A 16,978-nucleotide genomic window follows, 5' to 3' on the forward strand; every position below is an offset into this window, starting at 1 on the left:
TTGTTCATTTGACTCGGTCAGGCAGTTCTGCCATAAACAGAGAAACATTTTCAACATCCAACAACAACAGCATCTTATATTTATAGCACCTTTACCGGAATAAAACATCACAAGGTGCTTCACAGGAGCATTATAAATCAAATTATTATGTTGAATAATATTAGGTTAGATAGTCAACAGCTCAGCGAATGACTGTGAAGGACAGTTTTGACAGAAATTGAAACAGAGCAGAGAGATGGAGAGATGCAGGGACAGAATTCCAGCAGTTAGAGTCAGGACAGCTGAAGGGGCAGCCACTAATGGTTGAGAATTGAAATCAGGATTGCACAAAAGACAGAATTAGAGAAGCACAGATATCTCAGAATGTTACAGGGCCTGAGTAGTTGAAAGAGGTAGAGTCATAGAGTTGGACAGCATGAAAACATATTCTTCCGTCTAACTCATCTATGCCAACCAGATATCCTAAACTAATCTAGTCACATATGCCAGCATGTGGCCCACAGCCCTCTAACCCCTTCCTATTCATGTACTCATGCAGTTACCTTTTAAATGTGGTAATCATACCAGCATCCACCACTTCCACTGGCAATTCATTCCATACACACACCACCTTCTGTGTGAAAGGTTGCTCCTTGGGTCCCTTTTAAATCTTTCCCCTGTCACCTTAAACCAATGCCCTCTAGTTTTGCACTTTCCTACCCTGGGATAAAGACATTGGCTATTCACTCTATCCATGCCCCTTATGATTTTATAAATCTCTAAAAGGTCACCCCTCAGTCTCTGACTCTCATGAGAAAACAACCCCAGCCTATTCAGCCCCACCCTCTATCTCAAATCTCCAACTCTGGAAACATCCTTGTAAATCTTCTCTGTATGCTTCAAGTTTAACAATATCTTTGCTATAGCAGGGAGAGCAGAATTGAATGGAGTGCTGTCCACTACAGCACTAATTTTGGTGTCATCTGCAAACCTACTAACAATTCCTCCTACATTCACATCCAAAGCATTTATAAAAATAATAAAATTCAGTGGACTAAGTATCAATCCTTGTGGGACACGCTTGTCACAGGCGTCCAATCCAAAACTGAACTCTCCACCACCACCTTCTGTGTTCTACTTTCAAGATAATTTTGTATCCAAATGGCTAGTTCTCCCAGTATTGCATGTGATCTAACCTTGCTAACCAGACTACCATGTGGAACCTTGTTGAACACCTTGCTGAAGTCCATATAAACAACATCCTCTCCCTCCAGCAACTGTCCCATCATTGATGTCAAGCTCACATGTCTACAGTTCCCTGGCTTTTCCTTACTATCTTTCTTAAAAAATGACACCACATTAGCCACCCTCCGATCTTCTGGCACCTCATCCATGGTTATCAATGATACAAATATCTCAACAAGGGGCCCAGCAATCACTTCCATAGCTTCCCACAAAGTTCTGGGATAAACCAGATCAGGTTCAGAGGATTTATCCATCTTTATGCGTTTTAAGATGCCCAGAACCTCCTCCTCAGTAAAATGGACAATTTTCAAGATATCACTGGTTATTTCTCCAAGTTCTCTATCTTCCATGTCCTTCTCCACAATAAATACTGATTGGAAATATTTGTTTCATACCCCACCATCTCCTGCAGTTCCGCACAAAGAATGCGTTTATGATCTTTAAGGGTCCTATTCTCTTTTTGATTACTCTTTTATCCTTATTGTACTTCTCAGGTCCCTTTGGATTCTCCTTCATCCTATTTGCCACAGCTATCTCATGTCCCCTTTGGTCCTCCTGATTTCCCTCTTGAGTATACTCCAACAGCCCTTAAACTCCTCGAGAGATACAAAAAAAAGTGAAGAACAGAGAGATTTGAAAAAAAGATGAGAATTTAAAATCAAGATGCTACTTAACTTGGAGCAAACAGGGGTAATAGCTGCTCCACACTTGGTGCAAGTTAAAAACATGAGCATCAGACTATCGGCTGACTTCAAACTTGTGGGAAGTTAGAATGTATGACACCTATCAGAAGGTTATTCACATAGTGAAGCCAAGAGGCAAAGAAAGCACAAATGAGTATTGCAGTGACAGATGAGCTGAAATGGGACAAAGCCAGCCAATACTTTGCCTTCCCAAATTAATAAGTGGCTTCAGGTTCAGGTGTTCTCTGTGAAATTAGTCCATCTTCCGACTCACTGACCTTTATTTAGAAAGGAGAGAGAGCAGGATTGAGACCCAAAAATGAAAATGTATTCTGTTCTCCCCACCAATGCTGCATGAGCTGCTGTGTATTTCCAGCATAGTCTATTTTTATTTCAACCCTCTGTTGCTTGCTGACTAAGGACATATGGTAACTATCATAATAATTAAGTGACAGAGTCTTATCTGAGTCTGACAGACACAGGCTACGGAAAGATTTGTAGAAGAATCAGACAAGGTTCTGGCGAGGCTTATCTCAACATTAGAAGCAGCCCGTTGCATCTTTGATGATTTTGATGGGCAGTGAGGTGAGATTTCTCACTAGGCAGTGAATGAGTTGCCAAATAAGAGGGTTTATACCTCGTAAAACACCTCACTAATGTCACAATTACCCTTATTAATACTCAGCTTCCTAGCTTGCAAAAATGTGGAGGTGCCAGTGATGAACTGGGGTGGACAAAGTTGAGAGTCACACTACACCAGGTTATAGTTCAACAGGTTTATTTGAAAGTACAAGCTTTCGGAGCACCACTCCTTTATCAGGTATCTATGTATCCTGTTCCACTAGCTACCCGATGAAGGAGCAGTGCTCCAAAAGCTTGCACTTTCAAATAAACCTGTTGGACTATAACTTGGTGTCATGTGATTCTTAATTTTATCTTGACACACACACACAGAACAAGCTAGACATCGAGAATTCTCCACATGGAAATCAGGGCAGGTACCTGGCAAATTTAGCTCACTGCTTGCTGCAATGAAGCTTCAGGTTGGATACTGGGCCCTGACATCTCAATGCCTGCTTCATGGGTACCATCCACACATGCCTCACGTTCACAGATTATGGCACTCAACATGTGACAGTCTCTAACAACTGTCCTATCACATCTCTTTCAATATGCTACTTTACTTCAATCTTGCCCCTCACGCTGCACCAGCAACTGTCAATGCAATGCTGCTGCAAGAGCACTGTGTGCTCATGGACTGGACCAGGCTGTATCTCTGGGCTGTTCAATTGCTCTTTTACTGCCCATTCACTTTGTGCCTACCTGGATGGCCACATATCCTTGACTTGAATTGCCTTGCTTTTTGCTCTTTGACCCCTCATCCAGAGAAATTATCTGTTTAGCCTGCAAAATAATAAACTAGAAACCATTGCCAACCTCTTAAACTACCAGTTTGTCTAGTTGTCCCACAATCCAGACATAAAGCCCATACGCCTCTGCCCATCACCAGTTCTCTGGGCATAAATGTCATCATCAGGTCCTGGCTGCCCCCAGCCCTCCATGTGTAAAGCCTGTCAGTAACACTTTGGCTGCCCTCAGATCGTCAGGCATAAAGCCCATCATCAGCCCTCTGTTGAACCCCAAATCGCCAGGTGTAAAGTCCATCCCGAGTTCTCTGGCTGTCCCCAGTTCTCCAGGCATAAAGCCATAAAGGGCGGCACAGTGGCTCAGTGGTGAGCACTGCTGCTTCACAGCAGCAGCGACCCGGGTTTAATCCCAGCCTCAAGGGTCCGTGTAGAGTTTGCACATTCTCCTCATGTTTGAGTGGGTTTCCATTGGATGCTCCGGCTTCCTCCCATAATCCAAAGATGTGCGGGTTAGGTGGATTGGCCATGCTAAATTGTCCGTGGTGTTCAAGGATACGTAGGTTAGGCGCATTAGCCATAGGAAACGTGGTGTTACAGGGAAAGGGTCTGGATGGGATATTCTTTGGCGGCTTGGTGTGAACTTGATGGGGCGAATCACCTGTTTCCACACTGTGAGGGTTCTATAAACTAAAATCAAACCTGGTTCACATTACTGCTGAAATCATACAAAGAACTGCAGATGCTAGAGATCTGAAACATAAAATGGAAATTGCTGGCAAAACTCAGCAGGTCTGTCAGCATCTGTTGGAGGAAAGCAGAGTTAATGCTACAAAACAGTGACTACGGTGAAGGTGGTTATCAGGGTCTATGTGTCATAGGTTTAATGATATAGATTGGTGTGGAGAGTGTTAGGGTTTAAAGGGATCATGTGGGGTATGAGATGGTATGGGTTGGCATGGATGGGTCATAAGGTGGTAAGGGGCTGGAGAGCTGTTTTCTTTTAATACTTCAATGTAGTTCTAGTGCACAGAGGCCATGAATCATGCAGAAATCCTGATCTGACAAAATTTTCCCATAAAAAAAAAGAAAGTTCTGCGTTCAAGGTGTGTAGACCATTCTGACAAATGATACATCCACTGTGATAATTCCCTGTACCTACCTGCTGCATAATTTCTAACTGAGTCCTTGGTCCAAACACTATAACTTAGGTGAGTCCATTGGAGGTGCCTTGGAGATCTACTTTACCTCAAAGGTATTGAGTCATACAGCATAGAAGCAGACGGTTCAGCCCAACCTTCTCTCCATTTCACCTGCCGGAGAACAGCACTGTGAAAGCTTGTGATTTCAAGTAAACCTATTGGACTATAACCTGGTGGCGTGTGACTTCTGACTTTGTCCACCTTATCTATTCCCCTCATGATTTTATAAACCTCTATAAGTTCACTCCTCAGCTTTCCTACTCCAGAAAAATTGTCCTACCCATCCCTGCCTCTTCTTATATCTCAAACTCTCCAGTCTTGGTAACATCCTTGTAAATCATTTTTGCACCATTTAATAACATTCTTCTGCAAAATTACTAACCATGCCTCCTATATTCTTGTTCAAATCATTTATATAAATGCTGTATTAGTTTTGCAGGCAGTGCTGGGTGCACATTAATACGCCCAGTACTGCCTTCAAAACTAATACAGCATTCTGTAATGACAATGGCCAAATGACATTTGGGATCACAGAATGATTCCAGTGACAACTCTGTGCTCAAATAATAGATTAAAAACAAGAAACAGTGAATGAAAGTTTCTTTTTCTGCTCAAATGTACAAAGAAATGACTCAGAATGAAATAAAATCAAAATGACAGAAAAAGACATGCAGACATGTCTTGGAGCTTGGTGGCCCTGGGTTCCCATATATTGTTGGGATCATTGTAACTGAAATAGAAGCAGATTGACAAATCAACTGTTCAATTCCGTGGACTTTGCTATAATATCAAATACCTGCTGCAATCGCCACATCACTATAAGCGTTGAAATGTATCATATGTTTGGCATGTGCAGTTTTATTTTCTCATATGGTGATGAAATTAACTATCCATGGCTTGTGTTATCCTCCTATCATTCAGCGATGATTTTCCAACAGCAGTTACTCATCCCACCTACCACTTGGTGCCAGATTAAACAGGCAGGATTTTCTCAGTCCAGTGTGGCAGTAATTGAGGAGCAGGAGCAGGGAATAAAGCAGGGAGCCAGAAAGGTACAACACATTCCCGGGAGCACTGTAGGTTCCCTGAAGTGGGCAGAACTAAGCACCGTTGCAAGGTGACAAGCTGCCAATCGGTATATTAATGGCCCCAGTTAGAGCACACACTAATATTTTGTGGGGGAATGGAGCAACCTTCCCTGAGGGAAATGTGGAAGCCACGGGCTTGCCACAGGCCACAGTCTGTGCGGTTACAAAACATATCAGCCATGTTCAATGAAAGAGCAGACTTGATGGACCAAATGGCCTAACTCTATTCCTGTACCTTATAGTCTTATGGGCTGGGAAGGCTGACCACAGGCCTTTCAGCCTCAGACTTAATGTCAGTTGATTGTGAGAAGGTGTGGGTTTTGGGTTCACTACTGCTCCATCTAACTAAATGCCCTTCTCTCCAAGCCTGTTTCTATGGAAGTGAAGAGCTCTGGATTGTGTTGCAGCAACAAAACAGTGGAAACTCTACAGATGTCGCCAACAGATGGTCTGCAAGGTACTCACAGCATGGTAACAGGTCATTTACTGGTAGAACAGGGAGGAATGACGTCTGTATCTGTAAAGATAACTGCAAAAATATGGTAAATACTTCACCGGAATGATAAACTAAATTGGTTTTCAACAAGAAAAATCTTGTGTTTAGTTATTTAACAGCTAGAAGTCAAACCTAAACTCTTTTCACATTGAATTATTGCAGGGACCTGAGTGTTGGCTTCTTTCTCATCAGACTTGGTTACTTCGGAAAAAAAAGATTTTGAAAGGACAATGGACTGACCCACTAAATCAATTTGTCCTCCTTGGTGATCTTTGCAATATAAACATAAGACTGATCCCCAGTGGGGTTTTAAAAGTGCAAAATAACAAGACATTTGTACTTTTACTTCCACTCCCATTAGTATCTTCTATTCCTTTGACATGACTTCACTACTTTGAATATTAATGATAACAAGGACATACATTTGCTACAAAAGTGTCAGGTGAAATTTTCAATCAATTCTCAGCAAAGGTATTCCTCAGTGCTACAGCGGGCGGACAGAGAGGGGAGCCGGAAGGTAAGCGGAGACCAGTTTAAATTAACGTTTTTCTTTTCGCAGTCTTCAACTAGGAGCGGGAACCCAGAAGTCGTCAACAGAGGCTTCTGGGAAGGTAAGAAGTTTGAGTGGAGAAGGAACCCGAGACACTACACGTGTATTGTCCCCCACCCTCCCTCCTCCTCTAACCTAAAACAAAGGACTCAGTCGGCTGAACAGGTAAGCTACTTAGTGTTCTTATTTTGGAGACTAAGTGTAGAGTTATGGCAGCACAGGCAGTGGAATGTTCCTCCTGCAGGATGTTTGAGGTAGGGGTGACCACCGATGCTCCTGCCGACTTCATCTGCAGGAAGTGCAGCCAGCTCCAGCTCCTCACAGAACAAGTTAGGGAACTGGAGCTGGAGTTGGATGAACTGACGATTATTCAAGAGGCTGAGAGGGTGATAGATAGAAGCTACAGGGACATAGTTACATCAGAGAACAGAGGTAGCTGGGTAACAGTTAGAGGTGGGAAGGGGAGGAAGCAGGCAGTGCAGGGAGCCCCTGTGGTCGTTCCCCTCAACAAGAAGTATACCACTTTGGATACTGTTGGGGAGGACGGCCTAGCAGGGGTAAGCTGCAGTGACCGGGTCTCTGGCACGAGGTCCGGCTCTGAGGCCCAGAAGGGAAAGGGGAAGAGGAGGAGAGCGCTAGTTATAGGAGACTCTAGAGTTAGAGGGACAGACAGGCGGTTCTGTGGACATGGGCGAGACTCTCGGATGGTTTGTTGCGTCCCGGGTGCCAGGGTCCGAGACGTCTCGTACCATGTCTTCAGAATCCTTAAGGGGGAGGGTGTGCAGCCAGAAGTCGTGGTGCACTTTGGCACCAACGATATAGGTAGGAAGAGGGGTGGGGAGGTCATTCAGGAGCTCAGGGAGTTAGACTGGAAGCTAAAAGCAAGGACGGACAGAGTTGTCATCTCTGGGTTGTTGCCGGTGCCACGTGACAGTGAGGCAAGGAATAGGGAGAGAGTGCAGTTGATAATCCCAAGGCCTTTTATGCGTATGTGAGAAACATGAGAATGACGAGAACGAGGGTAGGTCCGATCAAGGACAGTAGTGGGAGACTGTGTATTGAGTCGGAAGAGATAGGAGAGGTCTTGAATGAGTACTTTTCTTCAGTATTTACAAATGAGAGGGACCGTATTGTTGAAGAGGAGAGTATGAAACGGACTGGTAAGCTAGAGGAGATACTTGTTAGGAAGGAAGATGTGTTGGGCATTTTGAAAAACTTGAGGATAGACAAGTCTCCCGGGTCTGACGGGATATATCCTAGGATTATATGGGAAGCAAGAGAGGAAATTGCAGAACCGTTGGCAATGATCTTTTCGTCTTCACTGTCAATGGGGGTGGTGCCCGGAGGACTGGAGAGTGGCGAATGTTGTGCCCCTGTTCAAAAAAGGGAATAGGGATAACCCCGGGAATTACAGGCCAGTTAGTCTTACTTCGGTGGTAGGCAAAGTAATGGAAAGGGTACTGAGGGATAGGATTTATGAGTATCTGGAGCGACGCTGCTTGATTAGGGACAGCCAGCACGGATTTGTGAGGGGTAGGTCTTGCCTTACAAGTCTTATTGAATTCTTTGAGGAGGTGACCAAGCATGTGGATGAGGATAGAGCAGTGGATGTAGTGTACATGGATTTTAGGAAGGCATTTGATAAGGTTCCCCATGGTAGGCTTATGCGGAAAGTCAGGAGGCATGGGATAGTGGGAAGTTTGGCCAATTGGATAGACAACTGGCTAAACGGTCGAAGTCAGAGAGTGAGGTAGATGGTAAATATTCAGCCTGGAGCCTAGTTACAAGTGGAGTTCCGCAGGGATCAGTTCTGGGTCCTCTGCTATTTGTAATTTTTATTAATGACTTGGAAAAGGGAGTCGAAGGGTGGGTCAGTAAATTTGCAGACGATACGAAGATTGGTGGAGTTGTGGATAGTGAGGAGGACTGTTGTTGGCTGCAAAGGGACGTGGATATGGGCTGAGGAGTGGCAGATGGAGTTCAACCCTGTCAAGTGTGAGGTTGTCAATTTTGGAAGGACAAATAAGAATGCGGACTACAGGGTTAACAGTAGGGTTCTTAGTTAGGTGGAGGAGCAGAGGGATCTTGGGGTCTATGTTCATAGATCTTTGAAAGTTGCCACTCAGGTGGACAGAGCTTGTAAGAAGGCCTATGGTGTATTAGCGTTCATTAGCAGAGGGATTGAATTCAAGAGTCGTGAAGTGATGTTGCAGCTGTATAGGACCTTGGTAAGGCCACATTTGGAGTACTGTGTGCAGTTCTGGTCGCCTCATTTTAGGAAAGATGTGGAAGCTTTGGAGAGGGTGCAGAGGAGATTTACCTAATGTTGCCTGGAATGGAGAATAGGTCGTACGCAGATAGGTTGAGAGTGCTAGCCTTTTCTCATTGGAACGGCAGACTTGATAGAGGTTTATAAGATGATCAGGGGAATAGATAGAGTCGACAGTCAGAGACTTTTTCTCCGTGTACAACAGAGTGTTACAAGGGGACATAAATTTAAGGTGAAGGGTGGAAGGTATAGGGGGGACGTCAGGGGTAGGTACTTTACCCAGAGAGTGGTGGGAGCATGGAATGCGCTGCCTGTGGGAGTGGCAGAGTCAGAATCATTGGTGACCTTTAAGTGGAAATTGGACAGGTACACGGATAGGTGTTTAAGCTAGGACAAATGTTTGGCACAACATCGTGGGCCGAAGGGCCTGTTCTGTGCTGTATTGTTCTATGTTCTATGTTCTATGTTCTATTCTGTCATCATGGCAAAAATGAAGATGGCTGGTTTTAAGTGAATACATGTGTTGGCTTCTGTCACCAGAAACATTGACCACTGAGAATGTTAGTGCATGTGGGAGGGTCCCTCTTTATGAGAGAAACCTCAAGGAAGTTCAAGCCCAAATTATTTTGTAATGTAAGCTTAGTAAAGGATTCTGGAGCCACACCAGATCCGGGTGGAACTACGGTGGGTAGGTTGGGAAAATTGGATGAAGGAGTGTTCCACTGTTTTCCTGTGGCTTGCTGTTATTTCTAGAATCTTTTCCAAATGTGCTTGAAATCAGAGATAATGGGTGGAGCTTTCAAAAGATGCACAAATTATATTCACAATCTTCTGAACTGGGTTGGAATCTCTGTGTCCTGCAAATGAAAGGTATGGTTTGCCTTGGAAACCATGCCTTCTTTTGCAGCAATAGCAGACATGTTAAATGTTTAAAGATTCAAAACCTCTTTGACAGACACAAGAGAAAGTCGCTGTGTAAGACAAGTCATGGGGTAGGGTGGCAAGTGGATGAGAATACGGTGTGCCATGTGGATGAGGCAGTCAGGTGACAAGAAGAGTGTTTGAGTTGAGTCTGATGATTGCCAATGGGAAGTTTCAATTTCCTGAGAAATTCTGGCAGAGTCAACTATGCTGGGATTTCATGACACACAACTTCAATGCTTTAGCAACAACCATCGAGGGCTGAAGGGTTGTACTGTGCTGTAGTGTTCTATGCTCTATGTTCTATGTTCTAAGCCCCTGGGAGAGGGGGGATGAACTCATTCTCCTCAGTTATTCATGTCTCACACCCCCTCCCCCAATGATGGTTATAATAAGGTCAATTTTAATGAATGAATTAATTAATTAATGATTTATTGTGACACATACCTTGCAGATGTAGCAAGAAGTGTTTTGTTTCCACAATCTGGTGTTATTTTGAGTTACAATAAGGATGAGGAGAAATTACTCAAATAAAAGTTCAACTTCTGTTCAAATTGTGGTCTCAAACATGGCTTCAGAGCTTCTGCAAGGTCTCTGTAAAGTGGGCCTCAAGGATTCCCACTCCGGGACTCTGGTGACACCAATTGCCACCATAACCACCTTGCCGCTACCACCTAGAGTCCAGGCTCCAGGGCTACTACCGTAAGGAGTCCTTGCTCTTGGCACCACCACTGCCAAGAGTCCAAGCTCTGGGCCTACCACACCAGAAATCCAGGCTGCAGGACTACTGCCACCAGGAGTCCATAATCCAGGGCACCATCACCGCTGCCAGCAGTCTCAATCCAAGCCACTGACATTGCAGCTACTGCCCCTCCATTACCACTCTGGCCTCAAAGATGAAGAGAAAAGGAAGGAAAGAAAAGTATGTGGAGAAAATAATGCCCCCGGAGTGGATGGGCTCTGATGAGCCTGAACATTATCTACTGTGCTGGTACCATCTAGAATAGGAGTAAGAGGATCTTTTACCTTGTGGATACCTCTCTCCTGGACCCGAATGAACTTAAGCTTTAAAAGGAGCTCATTTGACCAGACCTTCTCAAATTAACAAAAAGAGTGGGCTTATTCATTACTAAACATGATAAAAAATAGTAACACAACTTACGTATGCATAAATAAGAAAAAAAAAGGTGAGCCCAAGAAGAAAGCAGTTTAAAAAAAAGACACAGATCAGTCTGTAAATTGCTCATGAAGAGTGGATTGCTGAATGTGGCAACCATTGCAGTGATTGTACCAATGGCTTTGGTGTTGGATGAAGTCAATTTTGAGATCCTCAGCTTTCAGGTTGATTGAACTTCTTTTGTGCTGATTCCTTTTGACAGTAACTGACTGACACCGGTGTCAGAGAGCATTGTCCTTTCTTGACCTGCAGTTCAGGTGTGCTTAAACAGCTGTTCTTAGAACTGTGACCCTCCTAACACAGAATGCACATACTAGGATGCCAGATTGCTAACATATACAGAGGGTTTTTAACGTCACTTTTATTGAATATTTCTGGAAGGGCAATACACAAAAAATTCTGCAAAGAGTGGCTTTCCATGGAGAGTGCAAGAAATAAATATCCTTCCTGTTATCTCCTCCAATCATATTTGCACCTCTGTTTGAGGACTCCTTGAAGCTCTCCAAATATGACACTCCATGGGTTCCACACAAGACTTTACCAGACAGCTACTGAATTTACACTTGCATTCACTTTTGGCTACAGCAGCTTTCCTTTTGTAAAACAAGTTTTGGAGTTAAAAGTTAAAATTTTCCATGGTATTTTCAGAGTTTGATCTGTCATCGTGACGCTTCCAAGATTGCTGTGGGACTGAGGAGTGAAATAAGATGTAATGAGCTGCCTACATTAAGAACGTAAGAAATAGGTGCAGGAATAAAGCATTCAGCACTTTGAACATGCGTTTAGCATTCAGTAGAATCATTGGTTATCTCAACTATAGTTTTCTGTCTGACTCCAGTGACCCTTGACTCACATGTAGAATAAAAATCTACCTAAATCTGTCTTAAATATATTCAACAGCCCAGCCTCCACAGCTATCTGGATAGACATTTCCAAAGATTAATTGCTTTCTAAGAGAAGAAACTTGTACTTCCCTCAATCATAAGGTCAGAAGTGGGGATGTTTGCTGATGATTGCACAATGTTCAGCACCATGCAAGACTCCTCAGATATTGAAACAGTCCATGTTCAAATACATCAAGACTTGGACAATATCCAGGCTAGGGTTAACAAGTGGCAGGTAATACTCACGTCATGTAGGTGGCCAAAAAGAGAGAATCTAACCATAGCTACTTGATATTCAATTATATCACCATTACTGAATCCCCCAATATCAACTTCCAGCATGTTACGATTGATCAGAAACTCAACTGGATTAGCCATATAAATATAGCGGATACAAGAGCAAGTTGGAAGCTATGAATTTTATAATGAGTACTTATGTCCTGATATCACAAAGCCTATCCATCATCTGTAAGGCACAAATCTGAAGTGTGATGGAAAACTCCCCCACCACCACCAACATCCCCCCCCCGCCACCACCCCTTTCCTGGATGGGTGCAACTCCAATTACACTCAAGAAGTTTGACACCATGCAGGACAAAACAGCACACTTGATTGGTGCTACATCCATAACAATCAGTCCATTCACTGCAAGCACTCAGTAGCAACAATGTGCACTATCTACACAATGCACTGCAGAAATTCTTCAACACTCCTTAGGCAGTGCTGAAAATGTGTTGCTGGAAAAGCGCAGCAGGTCAGGCAGCATCCAAGGAGCAGGAGAATCAACGTTTCGGGCATGAGCCCTTCTTCACGGGCTCATGCCCAAAACGTCGATTCTCCTGCTCCTTGGATGCTGCCTGACCTGCTGCGCTTTTCCAGCAACACATTTTCAGCTCTGATCTCCAGCATCTGCAGTCCTCACTTACTCCTTAGGCAGTGTCTTCCAAAGCCAAAACCTTGATCATCTAGAAGGACAAGAGCAGCAGATACCTGGGAACACCAGCAGCAGCAAGTTCCCCACCAAGCCACTAATCATCCTGACTTGGAAATATATTGCCATTCCTTCAGTGACGCTGGGTCAAAATCCTGGAATTGCCTCCCTGACAGGATTGTATGTATAGCACATGGACTACAACAGTTCAAGAAGGCAGCTTACTAACATAGGGATGGGCCATAAATGCTGTTCGAGACAACAATGCCCACATCCTGTGAGTGAATGAATAAAAAAAACTCAATCACAGCTTTCATGGGGGATGCCTTATTCAGAAATAATTCAGATTGTCCTGATACAGAAAACATCCTTTCAACATTTGCCCAGCCAACTCCTGCAGAATTTTTCAATGAGATTCCACCTCATTTTTCTAAATACCAATAAATATAGGCCCAGCCTTAAGACCATAAAACAAAGGAGCAGAACTAAGCTAATCAGCCCCGTCCAGTCTGCTATACCATTCAACAACATCATAGCTAATCTGATAATCCTCAAATCCACTTTCCTGCCTTTCCCCATAATCCTTGATTCCTTACTGATTAATATCTGTCAATCTGAGCAGTGAATATACTGAATGATCCAACCTTAACAGCTGTCTATGGAAAATAATTCCACAAATTCACCGAATAAAACTGACAGATCTGTGGATGCTGTAAATCAGAAACAAATATAGAGATGCTGGAAAAGCTCATCAGGTCTGGCAGCATCTGTGGAGAGAAATCAGAGTTAACATTTCAGGTTGAGTGACCCTTCCTCAGATTTAAAACAGAGCTGAGGAGAAACTGACTTGTCTGAAAGTTTTGTGAATCTGTGGAATTCACTACCTGAACTGTAGGGATTCTATAATTCTCTCTGAAACGTAATGAATGCCAGGCCACAAATTCACCACCCTCTGACAGAAGAAATTAGTCCTTATCTCTGCATGAAATGCTCAACCCTTTATTCTGAGATTTTGTCTTCTGGTCCTGGACTCTCCCACAAGGGGAAATAACCTTTCTGCATTTACTCTGTCAAATCCCCGAAGAATCATGCATGTTTCAATAAAAGGGCACACCTCATTCTTCTCTATTCCAAAAATCGCAGGCCCAACCTACTCAATATCTCCTCCTAAGGCAGTCCCTCTATATTTGGTTCCAACCTAATGAACCTTCTCAGGACTGCCTCCAAAACAGCACAGCTTTCCTTAGATAAGGGCTCCCAAAATACTCATTTTAGCCCAGCTGTGTTCTGACAGCTTTAGCAAAACCTCCATATTTTTATATTCTATTCCCTTTGAGAAAAGTCATTCATTCAGATTACTTGTTTACCTGTATGCCAATCTTTTGTAATTCATAAACAGGAACAGCTCAATTCCTCATTAACAGTGCATTCTGGAATTACTCTCCATTTAAATATTTTGCTGTTCCATCCTTCCAATTTCCCCACATTGTTCTCCACCTGCCAAACGTTTCTTCGTTCAAATAGCTATCACCAAATCACAAAATGTAACATAACAAAAGGAGATAATTTGGTCTATTGTGCCCACTTCAGCTCTTCAAATGAATATCATTGCCCAGTGCCAATCTCCTGCCTATTTTCCCCATACACTTGCACACTATTTCAATCCAAATAATCATCCAATGCTCTCTTGTACGCCTCATTTAAACCTGACTCCATCATATTTCCAGGCTGTGCATTCCATAACCTAACTACATGCTGTGTGAAAAAGTTGTTTTCTCACAGCATTCTTGCTTTATTGCACATCATTTCAAATCTATGCTTTCCTATTCTTGTTCCTTTTAAAAGCTTTTCCCTATCTATTCTGTCCAGCCTGCTCATGAGTTTGAAAACCTCTACACACTCTCCTCTCAGCCTTCTTCTCTCCAAGGAGAACAGTCCCAACTTTTTCAATCTATCTTGCTAACTGAAGTTTCTCATTGCTGGAAAAATTCTTGCAAATTGTATTTGCATGCTCTCTAAAGCATTCACATCTTTCCTATAATTTGTTACTTACACTGTCCACGGTACTCCAGCTAAAGTCAAACAAGTATCTTGTACAAGTTCAACACACCTCATGCTGTGTATTTTTTTAACTGCTCTCTCCACTTATCCTGCCAGCTTCAATGATTCTTTTGTACATGTGCACTCAGATTCCGCTGCTCTTTTTAGAATTGTGCCCCCTATTTCATATTGACTTTTAATGTTCTTCCTACCAAAGTGCATCACCTCACATTTGGCTGCTTTGAATTTAAATGGCCACATATCCATCCACTCCATCAATTTGACAATGTCCTTTTGGCATTCTGCATTGTTGCCCTCACAGTTTAAAATTCTTCCAAGTTTTGTGTCGCCTGCAAACTTTAAAATTGAGTCCTGCACACTAAGATCTAAGTCATTAACATATATAGAGAAAAGCAATATCCTAATACCAGGGAACTCCACTACGAACCTCTCTCCAGCCTGTAAAATATCCACTCAGCCAATTTTTTATCCATGTTGTTACTGAAACTTATATTCCATGATGTATAACTTTCCTCAAAAGTCTGTTGTGTGGCATTGCATCAAATGCCTTCTGGAAATCCATTTTATAAAACATCTACTGCTGTTACCCTCATCAAGCCTTTCTGTTACCTCTTCAAGAAACCCCAGCAACTTAATTAAACACAATCTCCCCTTTAGAAATCCATGCCAACTCTTTCTAATCCATCCACTGTTGTCCATGTGGCTATTAATTCTATCCAGAATAAATGTTTCTAAAGTCTTTCTCACCAATCAAGTTTAGCTAATTGGTCCATAATTGCTAGGATTGTTCTTATACCTTGGGGAAATTGAAATGTCTAGTAACTCTCCTATATCTACACTGCTTGATACATCCTCTAATAATTTTGTCAAACCCAACTGCACCTTCATAAAACCATGTTGAATCTGCTTAATTAAAATATGATTCTCCAAATGTCCTGCTATTACATACTTAATAGTGGATTCCAGCATTTTCCCAATGCTAAATTTCATGTTAACTTGTGTATAGTTTTCTGGCTTGTCTCACTCATTTCTTGAATGGAACAATGATCAACAGGCAATACTTTGCATTAGTTAGGGGTGTAACGTTTCTTTAAATCTAGAAATAAACTTCTCGGGGCTGGAAGCCATTCAACACATGTCTCAGACCAGGGATCTGACACCATTTACTTGTCCCCTCTAGAAGCAGACTTTTGAATGGAGGGGTAAATCTAGTGCTGAATGATTGGTTAGGGAAAAATTGGCTAATTCTGCAAATCAGACCAGGTCAAAGATATCGGTTTGGGATCTGCTCAAAGTTTTCCTGACAAGTCTTCCAAGGTAAAAAAGAAACATTCAATTTTAACTTTCCAGTATATCCCTTAGGCACAAACAATTTTGGAGGTTAGATTGTATAAAACATAGGTTGTCTGCCTGCCAATTTGAAAACAAAACTCATTCTTCATCTTAAAAGCAATCAATAAGGCAATTTAATCTGTATTTTTTTTTAAATTCCTTTAATTGTCCATAAAGAATGGTAACTTTATTAGTAAAGTCCTTGTCATTATCCCCCATTAAAACTTTCTAACTTTCTTGCTGTGTTTATTTAGTCTTTTCACTGAACCATCCCCAGTCTCTTTCACTGAGGCTTATTCATCTTGTCACAACAAACTTCTCTGCTACCATCCAACACACTAGCAACCCATCCTCACTGACTGCCACTGTATATTTTGTCCAGGATTATCTTAAGATAAAAGCTTACCTTGTCTTCTCAATCAAAACCACAATTCCCTGCCAAGTTCGCCCACTCTCTCCATCTGCATCAGCATGATGGAAAATGCTAAAGGAAAACTGTGTTTCTGAAGTCAAGCCTGTGTGGTCAATTGATTTCATATTCTGTTTTCTCCTCCTCTGTTCTCAGTATCAATGGCAGCAGATTAACTAGGACTGCCCTGAGCTTGAGAAGCTTCATGTCTCTCTTAACTCCTTGGAGAGACAGGAAAATATTAGTAATGTCACTGGTCCGCCAATCCAGAGCTCTAGCAGTTGGTGGAATTTAAATCTAATTAATAAAATCTGGAATTCATAACTAATCTCAGTCATGGTGACCAGGACATGAACATCAATTGTCATGAAGCCATCTGGTTGGCTT

General features: G+C 42.6%; 1 long non-coding RNA gene across 1 annotated transcript in view; it reads right to left on the minus strand.

The window, feature by feature from the left end:
• Nucleotides 1-16,690, minus strand: part of LOC148150637 (uncharacterized) — a 364,395-nt gene extending 347,705 nt beyond the window's left edge. The window contains exon 1 of the long non-coding RNA XR_015751935.1: nucleotides 16,589-16,690. This is a non-coding gene — a long non-coding RNA (uncharacterized LOC148150637). The remainder of the gene's footprint in view (nucleotides 1-16,588) is intronic.
• Nucleotides 16,691-16,978: the final 288 nt, after the last annotated feature.

Source organism: Chiloscyllium plagiosum, unplaced genomic scaffold (assembly GCF_037043375.1).
Source record: "Chiloscyllium plagiosum isolate Xiang-an unplaced genomic scaffold, Cpla_swu_hap1 HiC_scaffold_3, whole genome shotgun sequence".
Classification (NCBI taxonomy): domain Eukaryota; kingdom Metazoa; phylum Chordata; class Chondrichthyes; order Orectolobiformes; family Hemiscylliidae; genus Chiloscyllium; species Chiloscyllium plagiosum.